The following is an 18,555-nucleotide window of genomic DNA, read 5'->3' on the forward strand; positions in this document are numbered from 1 at the left end:
GAACAAATTAGAGTATTTTCTGGAACATGGTAAAGAACTAAGTACCTATCTGACTATATTCTATATTATATAATTGTATTTATGTGCTTTATATAGACCATTATTTCATAGTAAATAGATCTCTATATATCCGAGTTAAACATTTGTACATCTAAGTTAAAAAGGTGTCTTTTTTTATATAACTAGGTCAGCATACAAGCCTACGGCTCTCTTGATGGTAAGCGATCACCGTAGCCTATAGACGTCTGCAATTACACTACACTAGAGACATCGCAAGCGCGATGTCGACCCTATTCTCTATTTCCCCAAAAGCTCTGGTCTCTTTACTCACCAACAGGAACACAAGACTGCTTGAAAGCAGTATTATTTAGCTGTGATCTTCTGTAAGATCCGAGGTACCACCACAGTCGGGCTGCTCCATATTTTTAGCAGGTAATTTCCTGCTGTGAACTACCTCAGTCTGTGAACTAGTCATACCATTGAACATACGATTTTTTTTGCCAAAGCAACACCGGGTTTCGCTGCTAGTTTATGGAACAAAAAAATAATTGATTACGGTAGGATTTTTAGATATTTTGAGATTCTGATTAAAATACATTAATATAATTTTAGCATTGGTATGGGAGGGATTGACAATTAATAAAGTATTACGATGACATCCATTGTAATATATATGTGTGTGTGTGTATTAATCAGTATTTCAACATCTATTATTGCATTCAGCCTGTAACATCCCACTGTTGGGCATAGGCTCCTTTCTCAATGTAGGAGGAGGTTACTTATGTATTTGTTACATATTTATAAGTTAAATAATTAACTTGCTTAATTTATAAATATGTAACAAATACATAAGTATGTAGTAACCAAATATTTTACATAACTAGGCACTTATAAATGAATTGTAATAAAGTAACACTTACATTGCCAAATAAAGATTGCAATAAGCGATGGGTATCCCAGATTTAATATCTTCGAAAGTGAAATGTAAGCCTTGAAGTTTCAAATAGTGTAGTTATTGCAACACGCTATTAATGACGTGATATCAATTACTGTTTTAGTGAATGCCCGTTGCTTTAGTGTCAAATTAAGTAATTGAAATCTTAACCTATATGTAGTACCTGTATAATTATTATAGATTTTAGAGAGGCTGTTTGTTTGTTCTATCGAACTATGCCTAGAATCTGCCTATTTAAGGTATTTAAAGGTTTTATTTAGGATTCTTTTGAATGGAAATATTTTGTAAGACAGCTAATTTAATTTAAAAAATTATATAAGAAATTAATATTTACGATTTTTATTTTTGTGTTACCCACACATTAGGAATTCTAAACATTTTTGAATATCATATCAAAAATCCCAACAGGTCAATAAATTTTTGATATGATATTCAAAAAGTCAAGTCAATTTTTGATATGATATTCAAAAATGTTAAGAAATTAATATTCAACATGGGTAAAAACGCCAGGATATTAATCTAAGTTTATTAATTATACACATGTTGCCGTAAAGAATACGATTTGACTGAAAATAATTATATGACTGAAATTTTTAATCTCTTAACAGAGCTGAACAATAGATATAAATAAGTATATAATATTCGTGTTGAACAAAATAATTTCGATTGTTAAAAAAAGCAACAGTTAATATTTTATTTTCAAAAATAAGAGACTCTTATTGACACATAATTATTTTTTATTTAGTAAAGTTATTGTCAATAACGTATAAAAAAAATAGCAGAAAATTATATATAGACACGGTTACTCTAGATATATTAAATATATTCGTTACCAAAGGATTAAAATCAGTTGATAATAAATATTTGACGATCATATCCGAAATAGAAACAAAAAACAAAAACAAGTATAACTTAATTAGTTCGTAATAAACTAACCAACAACCAAGAATTCATGTTCCTGTGCCCAAAAATATACAACCACTAATATTAGTATTATTTAGTTTCCAAGCGAAAAGAAGAATAATTTCTTAATTAAGTTTATTGTCAGACTACAGCCAAGATGTAGATTAGCATGACAATAGTCAGTTTGGAACTCACAGGCTCAATTATTGCGGTGAATACGGGATCAACATGGAATACGAAACGTGATTAGAACCTAAAATAAGGCTAATAAACTGTTACCTTCCTGATATGCCAACAATTTATACGTTTGTGTAATCGTATTACTATTTTAGTCGATCTAGATAATTATCAATGGATAACTAATTCCCGACACATATAAATGTTGGAAAACTATCATTTAGGTAAATACATTTCATTGACAAGTGATATTGATCTAATGATATTAGCATGAAAGCTCGTTTAATTGAATGGGGGTTTAACTGAATTATTGTTATAGGATCGTTAATGGTGTACAATGTTTTTCCACTTGCGTCACATCGTATGTATAAAGCATAATAAGTCAGTAGCATCCCTAAATATAATTAAAACATTAATATTTAGGGATGCTACTGACCCATTGTCAGTTGAGTGACCAACGTTGTGATTAAATCAAATAGTGATAACACCTACTCGTATAAGTTGAACGCGGACGCGTTAATGGTTAATACTCCTACATCACCTGAAGTATCAATCGCAATGTGTAGCATCGTTTTGAATCGCTTCCTATTGCTTACCTAGGAAAGCGCCCGAGAAAAAAATGCAGACATTTAAAAATAACATATACCTTTAAAGTTGTGCTATATTAACGTGTTACTTTCTATCATATACTAGCTTCTACGCGCCACTTCGTCCGCGTAGAACCATTAAATATCATTAAATGTCAGAAGTTGAACTCGAATATTCTTTAATATGTCTACAACAGAATCAGGAGTTATTGCAATACCACCAATGTTTCATGTCGAACAATCTAGACACCAATAATGCATTTACAAGCTAGTGCTCACAAGTATTTGCAGGTTATTATCAATACGGCTAGTGATGACATTTTCAGCGGTGCGGTTTGTTGAAATCGCAATATTCAATGCGTTATTTGACCTACTTGTCATATAAACGACAGACGGTTACCGGTGCCCGCAAGTGCTTCGACGTCCTGACATTTGCATTAATGCGGCATCGTGTATGCTTTTGTCGGAAAACGTTAGAAAGGGATAGTCGAAATATGACAGGTCGATACGGGTCCGCGGCAAAATTGATATATTTGGGAAATATGAAAGAAAATAGATTTATGATCTAACATCACAGCATTTTTAAACATAATGTCTATACATATATAGGCACAGTTTAGAAAAGTTAGTAATTTCGATAAATACTCGTAGCATAAAGAAGTTGGTACGCGTAATTCATCTTGCATTCCACAATAAAAAGAAAAAAAATGTAAAGATACTTTAGTATATGCCAAACATTTTGAAGCTGTGATATAATTTCTATTTTCACGTTAAATTGGTTTATATCGAACGCTACTGAGAAAGATAACTTTACTCTTGTATAAAATTTTCTGGAGTTTTTAGTAAAATTTCATCTTGTATTCTTGTTAAAATTTTATATGAAATATTTGCATATCACTAATGAATCTCAGTCTTAAAAAGGTATTCTTGTTAACTTCCTCTTCTGTCTATTTTGTTAACAGTATGTTCTAATTTAAGTGGCAAGTCAAAATAGATAATATACTTTTCGGAAAACAAAGAAATTAAGACTGTATTAAATAGTCATACTTTTAATTTACTAGTCCATTTGAGTCAAACAGTATTAGATAGGCTAAGAATGCTACTTAAGAGAATCGAAATGTTATCTTTCGCATTTTCAAACTACTATTTATCAAATAGAGAAATTTATAAATATAATCATTAATTACTGTTTTTATTTAAATCTGTTATCATGTCCGTCTTTCTCTTTACGATCCAGTCATCCTTGAGAATTACGAAATGAATAAATTGTGAAATGCAAACAAGTAAAGTCCGGGCTGGCACCTCTCGCTAGCTCCAATTCGTAAGAATCGCATATAAATGGTGGACTTACTCTCATTTGCATTTTCATTTACTTTTTAGTATGTAGTATGATTTAAGTATGAAAATTATATTTTACTCATATTTTTTTGCATAGTTTATTAACTCTTAGTGAATTTTACAAAAGTTTCGGGAAGAAGACTAGTACTGTTAGTGATTTTATTGTACACTTTTACGAAAACGATTCAGCCTGTAACGTCCCACTGCTGGGCATAGGCTTCTTTCTTCATGTAGAAGGGTCGCTTAATCAACCACGCTGCTCCACTGCGGGTTGGATTATATGATGATATATCCCTACTATGAGCAACGATCGCTATCAGGTATTGACGATAACAGCCGGGGCCGATGTCTTAACGTGTTCTCCGTTGCACAGTAGAGAGACCCACAAAGACAGATATCCAAACTAGAAACAAAATATTTGTACAAATCTAAATATCGATCGCAAGCGGGAATCTTAAACGTTGCAAACCGTCGGCGTTTTAAGCAACTAATCGCACCACTACGCCACAGCGGTTGAATAACGTTTATTTTTTTTTTATTGGAACGAAGTTCCTTACGGCAGGCTTGACATTTGGCTGGGCGACCGAACTGAAAAATATGTGATACTAAAACCGTAAGAAAATATAGAACGGAAGTGACGTAATATCAGTCACACGACTGTATAATATGACGTTTGTCAAACTAAAATATTACAAGTAAGCTTTTTTAAATTATTTATGTAATTTTTTATTTCCCTTAATAGCTTGAATTATTATTATTATTATTTTGTTTGATTTGTTTTATTTTACGGTATTTGTTATTTTCTAAAATATTAAATTTCCTAAAAACTTATATGTACTTAATTAAAAACCAATCAACAAAATTAAAAATAAATCAAGAACTAGAAAATATATATAAAATTCAACATTTTTTTTCAAGTTGTGTTGCTTCTATACCATCCGAAGGAACTTCGTTACTACCTGGTGTTCCATGTTTTATTTATTTATTCTTTATTGTACACCACATAGAGTAATTTAATAAAGAATTGTAAAGAAAAAAGTATAATGCACAATGAGGCGGCCTTATCGCTGCATTGTAATTTCTTCCAGGCAAACTTAGGGTTAGGATTAATGGTAAAAAAAAGAAATAAGTAAGTGGTGTATAATAAAGGTACATCAAACAAAATAAGATACATATAATACAAATAAATTATATACAATAAACTATTAAATATTCCTATAGGTATAAATATACACGTATGACCGAGAGGCTACAAATCCACGATAGTGTGCCTCATGCGGTAGTAGCGTTAACAAGACACACTAACACCTGTGTCTACTACACTGACGACGGTGATGACGCAATCGGCAGGTTCGTTAGCCGAGCGCTGGGTGCCTCGACAAAAACAATCTTGGAGCACAACCTGAAAAGAACCATCCACAAGCGTGATATGTCGTTGGCAAGGGCTCTGCTCAAGATGCTGCGATCAGCCGTGGCTCATGATATAGAAATAAGAAAGTAGATATATAAATATATAAATTCTTATATCCTTTTGGTTTATCAAATAGTTACAAATAGCAGTTTATTTTGCATGTTGATATATTTATTTAAATTTTAGTTAAGCTAAGTTTGATTATTAATATTATCTCAACTTTACACTTTATATAAATTTGATTGATGACCTTTTTAAATGAATTTTATTATTAACAAGTAGTATCTTTACTGTTAATTTTTTATGCGAAGTAATTTTAATTATACTTGCTACACGGCATTAATATATTGTGGAATGTTGTGTACCCCGTGATGGGATACATATTAGATAATAATGTAATAGTGAATTATATGTAATGTTCCATATGTATTTTGTGGATGTACCTATAAAAAAATAAAAAATATAGATAAATAAATAATTATGTAGTGAAATTTAAGTAAATAACAGAAATAGATAACTTATACATAGATAAACAAATAATAACTATATAAAAAATAATATATATATAAGAAAAAACCGTCGGCGTCGGACCACGTCCTAGTTTTACTAGGCAGTCACAGGACTGTCGATCTGTAGTATAATAAGTAGAAAAATCGCCTGTAGTATTATAATGCATGCATGATAAACAAAGGCACGGGCATTTTGAGCCCGTGGATCAAAATTTATAAATAAAAAAAAAAAAAAAATATATACTCGTATGTACATAACAATAATATATGTACACGGTAAATAATACACACGTTTACGAAGTAGTTACACAATTACAAAAAAGGACTATATATTTACGTTACAATTATACTAATTTTATAAGTTATATAAAAGTCTCTTATATACAAGAACGTAAGTTTTGAAACTACAAAATACATGTAAAATCCTAAAGAACAAGACTTCGCTAATGAGTTTTTTTTTTTGTCTTTTTAATTTGGTGAATATATTAATAAATTGCAGCCGGCACAAATGTAAAAGCTCTACATTTCAATGGAAACAAACGCAAGAGACAAGAGCAATATGAACTGAGGCGTATATCTCTTTATAATAAATGAATCTTTCATGAACGGGCGGAATCGTGAAACAGCAGTTTTTAATATCTTTAGGCAAATATCTTCTTTGAACGATCGAAGATTGGATCGAGATGTTGGAAATGTTTTTACGTTAATTATCCTCATTAAACATCCTTTAAATTTTCTCTTACGTAGGAACTTTTAAAATATAACATTTAGTACAAGATTTTAGCCTACTTAATTAAAACACAAACTGATTAATATGTACGAAATTAAAGAGGGTTCCATGAAAACAAAATCAAGTTTCACAACGAAGAACTTTGACTACTACTATAAAGTTCTAATATTTCAAGTAATTCAATTATTTGATGATGTACAGAAATCACCAATTTCAAAACTTTGTAAGAAATCAATACCTTAATTGCCTGTTGCCATTGTAATAAATTGTTACCCCATTTGATTACTTTTTTTTTAAATAAATGTTATATCTAGTCAATAACAGCGCAATAAAACCGCCTATTTTTCTAATACTTCGATTTAAACAAACGTATTCAAACAAGTGTATACTAATACAAACAAAAACAAGTATCTAAAGCGCTGATATCTTTAGTGATATGTGAAGTAAAAGTTTTCTTATGATGACATGTCAAAATATTTATATTCACATAGAAAAGTTCATTGATCGTGCTTTGATTTCACGCCTAATTTGTAACGTCTAAAACCGACCTTTTTGTTCAATAATAATGTCTTTTTATTCGTGTTTTCCTTTTTGTTTTGGGTTCTTTCTCGTACCTATAACTCTTCATTTGTTTTAAAGGACCCTTTTAACCCATCCTTTCATAAAAAATACAGTAGGATCAGGGCAATAAAAGTACACAAACAGTAATAAAGTGTAAATATTTAAAATGTTCCAACGCTTCAATGAAAACAAATTTATTTTTATTTTTATACAGTACTTTACGTGTATGACATAAATTTTAACTTTTTGAATATTAATTGACATAACTTCACCACTTTCTAAAGCTAATATTTCAAGATCAAAGGTCAGTGTCGTTAAGAAAGCTCCGTTATTATAAAACTAGCTGTACCGTGCGATAATTTGAGGGAAAATAGCCTAGGCATAGCCTTCATCGATGAATGGTGTATCCGACACAAAAATAATGTTTTCTATTTGAACCAGTAGTTCCTGAGATTAGCGCGTTCAAACAGCAAACAATCATATCGGGTAGGTCTGAGAATCAGCCAACATCTATTTTTCATGCTCCTAAATTATAAGGAGAGGCTTTAAGGGGGTTAATAACATATATGGCAAACCAACGTTGCGGGGTTAGCTATTTTATCAGTATATATTTGCTCGCAAAAATTGTCTTATTTCATGAAAACGTTTGGTTATTAATATCTATCTGCGCGGTATGTAAGCGCAGTTTCAGTCAGGAAATCCGGGATAAAAATATCGTAAGTCTTCTAGTGAAAGTCGCATAAAAATCGATTAAGCTCTTTAGAAGATTAGCTCAGACAAAAAAAGAAAGATAGACAAAATTTTTAAAATTGTTTGTTTTAGTATCATGTAAATAACTAAATGTATATATATTCAGTTGTATAGATGTATATATGCATGTAGTGTACATTACAACGGTGAATCATAACGTAATAGAAGAAAAATATTTGTTGTATTTGCCGTTGGGAAATAAGACGAGTTATGTTAAGTAAAACGATATACATATGTACACGACTACACGCAATCCCTTGGCATTCGTAAACCTATCGAAATATACGAAAGTATTCAAGTTTTATAAATACCGGAATAAATAGATCAAATGTTTCTGTTATTTAAGTATATATTATTCATGATGCATAATACTTTATATTAAATAATTATATTAACAAATGTTTGATATTTTACTCATATGTTAATTCGGTATATAGGTACTAGGTACTACAATTTTAAATTTAACGTCGTTGTTGCTACAATAACAAGTAGCAACGTACAAAATAGACAATAACAAAAAAGGACGAAATGTCAGTAGATTGGATGTCCGAAAGGACAGCTATAGGCTGAATGTGCGTAAAGTTGCAATCAATCGTCAAGATGCACGATGTCGTAATTCATGGAGCGCGAGGGTTCGAGTGCTATCGCGTTAATGGCGTTCATCGCTCACTGAAAAACCGATTTCTACGCCTCCGACTTACTATTACATCGATATCGTACAGTGAAATTTAACGACCTCGACGATATTTCACACAAATAAGATGTGCTTAAATAGAAATCTATATACCTCTTGTGACATAAATGATGTAAGAACCGTGTCATACCCGGCAAAGCTAACAAATGGTGAAAGTTCACCGTTGTGGGCTCGCCTCATATCTACGTTTCGAGGGAATCACTTTTACGCGTTGCTACCATTTATACCATTTATATCGATACTCGTAATTACCTACGTCGTTAACACATCTCTACGGACGTGTAAGAGATACGGTGCGTACGAGTAGGTCGTTCGATATTTTCTTCGAACTCAATGTTACACTGTACTAGAGTACATATCGTCTGAAATGGAGCGGCAATTTAATAGGACCAGTTCTTTTGCTTCACTTACGCAATTAAGACGATGCAATATTTTCGCCTCGATTCCGTAGTACCAACTTATTAATTCGGTTATGATAATGCTACCTATATTTAATTTGTACTTTTACAGTCGTACATAATGTTCAATTTACTTATTTTTTATCTATACACATTTTTATTTAACTAGATTATATATTTTAATTTCAATAAATTATAAGAACGTAAATATGTATTAGGGAAATAATTTTTCATTAATAATGAGAAAAACACGAGGGAGTCCACACAGTGTTTCTCGTTCATATCAAACATGTCAAAAATATTTTTTCTACATTTCTTTATGTATTATTTTTTTTTATTTCATTTTCGATTAAGGGTATTTAATCGACTTCCAAAAAAGGAGGAGGTTGCCAATTTGACTGTATTTTTTATGTATTCCGTCCGAACTTTTTACTGGGTGGACCAATTTTGATTCTTTTTTTTTTAATCGAAAGGTGGTTGTTGTCATGTGGTCCCAATTAAATGAAATCGAGATTTGACAAGTACTTTTCGAGTTGTAACTAATCACGCGTATTATCATTTACTTGACTATTCTTCTATCTACTTACGTTATATTACGTGTCGATGTATTTGAAGTCGTTTTTTTTTTTCGATTGCGAGCAAACACAATTATTAGATAAGAAATTCTCTTCCATGTTAAAAGAAATCCTTTAAGCGTATGTAAGTAAAGTTAGTTAACCGTCTAATTGAATTAAATTTTACATAATTATGGAAATTAATCATATCCATATTAATTTAAATATATGTTAAAATAAAGTCTTTTGTCTAAAATTCAGTAAAAATCAGTTATCATGCATGTTCAAAAAACGAGATTTGAATTTTTCATTAGGTTTAACTTTGCGAGTAAAAACTATCAAAAGAAAAATATGTGAGCTGCTTATATTATTAAAAATATATATATTAAAATGTTTAAATATAGAAAAAAAAAAACGTACAAAACTACACAAACCTTTTAAATAATCGTCCAATTATATTAATACAATTTTGTTCAACTCGATTATGACACGCGAACAGCACTTCCTTATAAACTAAGCAAGTTGTTTGAAATAAATATTTCGCGAAGAAAATAAACGAATCGGATGAGCGATCACTGGGCACTGAGGTGCGCAGGCGCCGGTTGTGCGGCCACTGAGCCACCACCTCCCGACCGGTATGAAAGTATGCTGCAAGTTTCAACAAATTAATTTGTATTTACTTTAATGTCTTAACATTGCCGCTTATTATGACAAGATATTTGAAAAAGGATCGACGTTACGATTTCGAGTTTTTGACTGATCTTTGCGCCCTCCACGACAAAAAGAAAGCGGTACTGATGCGACGGAACCGTGGAATTCATCGCCATACGTCAACGATGTTTATGCGTACAAAAAAAATTAAATGAATTTAAAAAATCGCGTATAAACTCTTTCGTTTATTTTTATAGAAGTAGTCTTTGACAACAAACCTTAATAATGTTCAAACATATAATTTAATATAGGGGAACACCGGGCAAGACGGGGTGGTGGGCAAGACGGGGCATCAGGCTTTTCAGGTGATTTAAATTGATCAATCTCATTCGCTCTGCCATCTCGCTACTGGCCGCCACGACAGCTCTTAGTCACACGAGTACTAACACGGTGGCTATTCATTTGTTTTAGTTATCATCGAAAAGTAGATTTCGTTTGTTCGTATTAAAATTTCTTATATATACGTTTCGTAGTACATGAAACTTGTATTTAGTGAATTTTAAGTGGCACCTCGGTTAATCCTATCTACAGTACATTGCAGTATCAGGTAATAACTTGTTTTGTTATGAAACATTATTCATTTTTTTTTTTGTTTGAATATTAATGTTGAAACGAATCAACGGGCAAGATGGGGTATCTGATACCCCATCTTGCCGACACGATTTTGACTCTTTATATTTTTTTATATATTGTTTTAGGATGGTTTATATTAAAAAAAAGTCATATATGTTTATAAAAGAAACCCAGGAAGAGGAAAACGGTCAAGGGAAGCACTGAATAAGGCGATAGAAGTTGTTTTGAAGCGAGAAATGGGATATATGTTGGCTGCAAAATTTTTCTTAGTCCCACAAACTACATTGGAATGAAAGGTAAAAAAGGCAAAAAAAAAGAATGTAAAGGTACCTTTGGGTACCAGTATTCTCGCAAAAAGAAGAAGAAGAGGATGGGCTTGATGGATTATTTATTAGACATAGAAATCGGTTTTTTTTAACTGTAGATACTGTGGCAGCACCTCTTACAACAACAGCAACGAGCACTGCAGTTGTTGTTACAGATCCTGCTACTTCAACAGTTGTGACAACTAGTACAACTGAAATTAACACATATTTAAATTTGAGTCCTTCCCCTAGATTTTCTTATTGGCCTAATTTAGTGCATTAGCCAGCCCAAAGCAACTATTGCCTCTTCCAGTGACCAAGAAGACATTAAAAGTGACGAAAAAACGCGGTAAAACTACTAACATAACCTCTTCACCCTATAAACAGAAGTTGTTAGAGTTAAGTTAGAAGAAGTTATTTAAAAAAAATGTGACAAAAAAGTTAAAAAAGCAAAACAAGGAAATCAGACAGAGAAAAAAGGAGCGAAAACAGAAAAAGGAAGAGTAACAAAACCTATTTCAAAACTAAAACCACAAAGAAATATAATCCAAAGAAACGTATTAGACAGTCGTCTTCTGAAAAGAGTGATGTTGAAACCGAAAACACTCCATGTCTACATTCTACAGGGTTATATTTCGGCTCCAAGAAAGGTTGGATTGCTTATTCTTCTTGTGGTAAATGGTTACATTATGGCTGCGCAGGAGTGGATGATAATGATGCCGAAGCAACATTCATTTGCGAGTTCTGCACTCCTGAATAGTCGAGAGAATGGCTATACCCCATCTTGCCCATTAGGCCCACCCCATCTTACCCGACCTATCGGGCATGATGGGGTGATATGTCATATTTTACATTTTGTTATATTATTAACAATTCTGTGGTGCTGTGTTCCTGATTTCAATTTAATATGTAAGATTGATAACTACAAGCCTGATTAAGAATAAATATGATTATGAAACCATTAACCCCTACGATTTCTGGAGCTTTAAACCTTAACTACCCCATCTTGCCCGGTGTTCCCCTAATTTAAATTTAACTCTGTTCATTATGATGATATCATGATATTTTTAATACAGATTATGACATTATAGCAAACGTCTACCAAAAGGCGAAAGGAACTTCGTTCGTCCATAGCCATACCCTTATGTCGTTTTTCTTTTTGGCAATAACAAAAGCGTCTAATTAAGGTCTCTGGAAGAACAATAAACCAGAACACTACAAGTATTCTTGTTCCATAAATACACGTCTTCAATTATCTTTTGCGGTCGCAGCCTGGTCCCACATCGGACACGACACCGACACGATGTATTTAATTTACAAAATGTTTCATGTTCGCTATTTATATATTAGTTTCTGGAAGCGATGAAATATTCACTTTTTTTTTAATTTAAATGCCCATCTCAACTAATAATAATTATTTCACGCACTTTTTTTATTTACTCAACAATAGGAAAAACTTTTTGAGGTTCTTCTGTGGTTTGTTGTTCTTTGAATTTCAAGATTCTATTTGACGTATATTATATTAAACATTATACATATTTACAATTCACAACTTAAGAAATATTTACAGATACCTAGTTATGGTAGAAATTATGTCCGCGTTGAATTGTGCCAAGTATGCTTGAATTTTTCTAATAATTTTTTTAAAGTGGCATTAGATTTTTCGGTCAGTCCAGGAAATTTCCAAATTGGGGCTACGCGCAAAATGTACATTAATTTCGGGACACATAGAGAAGATTTTTCCTAGATTTATATACAATAAAATGATTCACACATAAATCTGGCACTGAATACGAAATACACATATTAAAAAAATTAATTTATTATATAATAAATTATTTTTATGGTAAGCCGCGACTACACTACGACTTTAAAACTTAACTTTACCTACAATAAAAAAAAAACGACCGTGAGGGATGACTATCTTCTTTTATGCTTTATTTGAATCACACATTTTAGTATTTGATTAAAGCTTGGTGTTAGTTAAACTTTTCATAGAGAAATATCAAAAAATAAAACACAATAAATACAGTGACTTTAAAATCTTAAGGTGTAGAGATTCAAACTGTTTATAATAAATGTATTCATTTGTTCTTTTTCGGTGTACTTTAATAAAATTATTTCAGAATAGTTGATAAAAAAAACAAATATTACCTACTAAAAAAGATGTAATCGGTGTAATACAGGCTTTCCTACTTTAAACAATGGAGACATGATTGTGCATATTTACATAACATTGTTAACCTTTCCGTAGGATTTCTAAAAAAGTTCAATTGCGCTTGTAATACGCGTAGCTACTACTTTCCGCAAAATTTATGTAAGACGTGCTCACTATTTTTGTGCACAACAAAATGTTCATAAGCGAAATCAGGTGTAGGTAAGAACCCTATATTATTAAAATTTCTGTTGTATAATTTTAAATTTTAATAAGATATTCGAATGTCAACGTTTTCGTATTATTTATATTAGTGTAATAACATTTCTCCTTTAAAAATAAAGTCGTTTACTTAAAAGGATAATTCTTATCACGACGCTCATCACCCATTAGATGATATAAATGATTACGACAAAACCATGTTTATTTTGTTACAACTTTATGTAATAACTGATTTCTCAAACAAGAAATTTAACCTAAGTAGTAAATTCCAGTATCAATGTTTATCGTGGAGCGGTGTGACTAATTTCAATTTTCTGTCTCCATCATCTTGAGCGGTTAACCTAACGTTAAATGATCATTGCTGGGCATCCATGAACATTTGCAACACCAACCACAAACGCGTTGCCGGCCTAAAGGAATGAAGGGTAATTGGAAGAAGCGAATAATGAGAAAGGGAGAGATGATTATGTTTCTGGGTCAGTTTGACATTTTTACATACATCGTAAGGACTTTTATGTCATATATCTAGTTATCTAACATCTGAATGAGTACACCCCACGATCGGTGGGTATTGATGTACTCTATAGAAGCTAATGTATTGAAATGATTTCAGCATTCGAGTCACGCGGGCTACAATTGGCGCAAAATGCGTAGAGAATTGCTTATTTCCAAGTGATCAATTCGTTCTTCAACGTTATTCTTTGCCGTAGTTCTAAAGTTTAATAAAATTACCTTATTACATTACCTTAGTTTACCCTCAAAGATACAATTATTATGGGATATCAGCGTTTTTATCCGTCAATACATAGGCACAAAAAATCATATGCGAGCGAGATGAAAAATAAATATGCTGCGTATTTTGAAATAACTATTTTTAGAAACTTTTTTATTTTTGTATGTATTTAGTATACATAAGGAATTCAAAAAAATTGCCATTTTACTTACGACAAAAATGCGATTTTCTTACGGTGACAGGATTTAATATAGTTACCTACTTACAAAATACTTTCCCATAAATTCCTTTATTTTCTTGTTTATTGAGAAAGGTTACAAATAAAATATTTCGCCACGGATCGTTTAGCAGACCAGTTACCCTTAATTTTAACTCTGGTACTTCCCGGGTTTGTTCGTTACTAATGTAGTGTTTACTAATTGTTTTGTTTGTACAGTTGAGAATATCTACTTATAAAGTATTTGTTTGTATTTGACTTCAATGTATATTAGTAGAATTATTATTTATTTAATTACTAAGTTTTAGTTTTTAAAGTCTGTTGGACACCCATTAAGATTTGTCTTATTTCAACTACTTCAAAATAATTCCAGATTTATGAAAAAAAAATCTACGTACTTAGTTTTTAAATAATTTTTCTTTGCATTTAATAAAAAGTAAATAAGTTAAAAGTCAGACTCTCAAGCCGTAAATTACCGGCGGACACGTGTATTGTACTAGGACCGACCCGCTTTAACTTTTAACTTTATTTTATAAAAAAAGTAGATATAGTACATATATATGTATATACATATATAATATATTCCGCAAAAATGTCAAGTGTCTACCTATTACGATTAATGCTTGTGTCACACGAACGGAAAGCGGAACCTTAGTACTAATACTAAGGTCCTGTTGGTTCCTTTTCGATACGGAACACCAAAATGACTTATTATAAAATAATCATGTATGTTTTAATTACTTAACGTAAAAATGTTAGTTAGAGAATAAAAACCGAAATGCCGTAAAATTTGTATGAATGTTTTTTTTTTTTTTTTGAGAAATTAAATTTTAAACATAGAAAAATAATTCTGTAAATGATGTAATGATCAATACAATATTAACCAAAGCAGGAAACCCATTTTATATTTGCGCAAGAACAGCTCGGGATGGCGTTCAAATCCCGCAAAACTCGTTTCATATTTAAAGCCCAACTTGCCGCTACTTTCAGCATACGGTTTGATTCGCCAAATAAATGTATAGTTATCCATCGATTCGCGTCTTTCTGTCATGTTATACACGTTCTATGTAGAACAGTAATGTATGCGAATATAAGATAGGCGGCTTGCGGTTGTAGCGGTTTGTTACGCAACCGTTGCGTGGCGCGACGCGGAAGGCGCTGTACTCGGCCAATGGAGCACTGCGCAACATAAGCACGACTCGTGCAGTTACCACGTTATAATGGAAAAAAAATATTTTCATCAACCTCTACCACAATTTACAAGTAATTTTAAACATTAATTCTTCGTCACTTGTTTTTATATTTGCACAAGCGAAAGCTATACAGTATCGTTTTGTTCCTTTATGCTCAAAGTACATATTCCGATTGATTTCTTACACTCAAGTGAAATCTAGTGTATAAATTATTATAGCTTCACTATTGTGTAAGATCCGAACTAGACACGATCTTCAAACATCTGTTTAATTGATAATAATTATTTTATATCTTCTTTAGTATAATAAAAAATTAATCGTAAACGCATTGGCTGATAATTCCTGGCCAGGCTATATTATTTGCACAAATCTCCATTCAAACTAGATTTTTAGCAGTCAACCCTATATCATCGTATTTGCAATAAAGCTTTCATTTTACTAAACACATCACATCACGCCCCGGCTTCGCACGGGTATTTAACGAAAATTTCAAAATATTTTTTCCCTAATTAAAAAAAATTATAATATATATAGCCTATGTCACCAGCGGATATTGTAACTTCCCAACAGTGAAAGAATTTTTCAAATCGGTTCAGTAGTTTCGGAGCCTATTTAATTTACAAACAAACAATAAAATCTTTCCTTTTTATAATATAAGCATAGATGTGGGTGAAAATTACTAGTATCAATATAACTGTATATATCTGCAAACCCGGTATTTATGTCAGAAAAATACAAGACAATCCAACGTTTGGATTTGCTATAGGCTTCGTACTGTCGATTGATGCAATTTCATTCTTTAAAGTCATCAAAAGTAAGTTTTCAATATAGAATTAATCATAGCCTGGTCATGAATTTTTCAGTCAACTCGTTTGTGATTTTTCCTGAATGTAAAAAAGTAAATATAAAATAATTTTTATCCATTAAAAAGATGGGTGAATGTGATCTCTAGTTCGGATCTTCTACTATTAGTACAACACGAATTCATTCGCTGTAAACAGACAATTAGTGCGGGTCTTATTTTATTTATAATGGAATGGATCGCAGACGGTCGCTCTCGTTATTTTTCCGAGCAAATGAACTTATTTGCGAGGCGGGTGTTAGTTTGTGCAATCCCCTTTAGAAGTGGGGTAACAGCCAAGGCTCTTCTCGACGTACTTGACCCTAATGATCGCGCAAACATGTCCTTTCGGTATTAAAGCAACATAATGCTGCTCAAACGCTACACGACTGGTTCGCTTTACTAGAGCTTTGATAATTCTAGACTTTTGCGCACCATTTATTTGGCTCCTAATATTTGTTTTGTTTTTTTTTTGCTATTTTCTCTGCGAATGTTATTTAAGTTATATACAAAGTTTTCTTAATTAAATACTACTTTTTTGATAAAAAATACAACAGCGCATCATTGTAGTATATCATCAGACAACAACAGAAGTTAGGTAATAAGGTGTAAAATAAAATATTTTTTAAGTCCTCATATAGTTTTATTTTATATAAAAAATCAAATGCATTCATTCATCCCTCATCTCACTATATATAAATACAATAGAGTTCTTGCATACAGCAAATATTCAGAAAATAGCATTGGCTAATAACCACATTCAGCTAGCATTTAAAACTACATAAGATTCATTTAACATAAGCAATTTATAATACATCATGTGATACGGATACTTTATTCCATTAATACTAAACGATAAGTCGATTTGATATTACTTTTTCTATTTTCAGATATTTTCAATGTTTACATATATTACACGTATAATAAAATCTATTTTTGCTATAATTTCGAATACTTAATGGCGGGATCACATAAAAGCAGTAATGACTATTATAAGTACGAAAAAATCTTAACACGTAAAGAGCTGGCACAACGAAGATCTAAATGTGTTATAATATTAAAAATAAAATTTTAAAACTATTTTGCACGACAATACATGAAAATATGTACGCCACGCAACAGGCAATATACACAATAAATAAGATCATGGAATGTTATTATGATTTCCTCTTCTTCTGATTCTGACCACTGCCGCAGGACAATCAAATACACGATAAAAAAATAAGTCTAATTTCAATAATGATAAATTATAGCAAAAATACTTGTAAATATATAGGCCACAAATAACTGATAGACAATTGCACAAAGTCCGAAGTGGCTATAGTCCGCGAACACTATATCTTCACACTGAAAGCTTAGTGTTATCACAAGAACGCCACCTTTTTCTGAGTACACCTGAAAAAAATATACCAATTAATATTTAGTCTTGATCACCAATTAAATCTTAATCATATATCATCATATACATGTCTATAAACGTTATTAAAATAAATAAAGTTTTATTAAAAAGCTAAAAAAGGTAGATTATTTACGTAAGACCTCATTACGTATAAATGTATTTATTGCAAAATATAGTATACCATACAAAAAGACAACGCATGTATAAGAAATCTTATCTTTATCTATACCTTTGATTTTTGATCGGATATAATTATACAGCACGAGGTTATGATTTGTTGTTAGGTAATCTCACGTTCAAAAGTTAAACTATTATTTATTTGAGCAATGATTACTGCTGCCTCGTTTCACGGCATTATCATTATAATAGAGCATGCGTGATGTATATTGCAAAATTGATAGTTGCGTGAAATAAGTATGAATAGGTGCTTTATTCGTTAACATAATATAATATAGTGGTCATACATAAACAAATTATTCTGAAAGTGGGACAAACCATTTATACTCTGATTGTTTTAAAGTACGAAAACATATAAAAATATATTGCTTTTTTATTGCCGCATCTGAACGCAGTAACAATCGATTTCTATTGTTTCTGTATTGTTTACATTCGTGATTGATATACGTATTTTTTAAAGCA

At 31.5% G+C, this 18,555-nt stretch overlaps 1 protein-coding gene across 1 annotated transcript in view; it reads right to left on the reverse strand.

Annotated features, from left to right (window-relative positions):
- Positions 1-17,138: 17,138 nt before the first annotated feature.
- The window catches only part of LOC123665371 (formin-binding protein 1-like), a 58,240-nt gene continuing 56,823 nt past the window's right edge, over positions 17,139-18,555 (reverse strand). The window contains exon 14 of the mRNA XM_045599685.1: positions 17,139-17,912. The gene's annotated coding sequence lies outside the window, so the exon portion shown is untranslated. The remainder of the gene's footprint in view (positions 17,913-18,555) is intronic.

The sequence above is a fragment of the Melitaea cinxia genome, chromosome 2, assembly GCF_905220565.1.
Source record: "Melitaea cinxia chromosome 2, ilMelCinx1.1, whole genome shotgun sequence".
NCBI classification, from domain to species: domain Eukaryota; kingdom Metazoa; phylum Arthropoda; class Insecta; order Lepidoptera; family Nymphalidae; genus Melitaea; species Melitaea cinxia.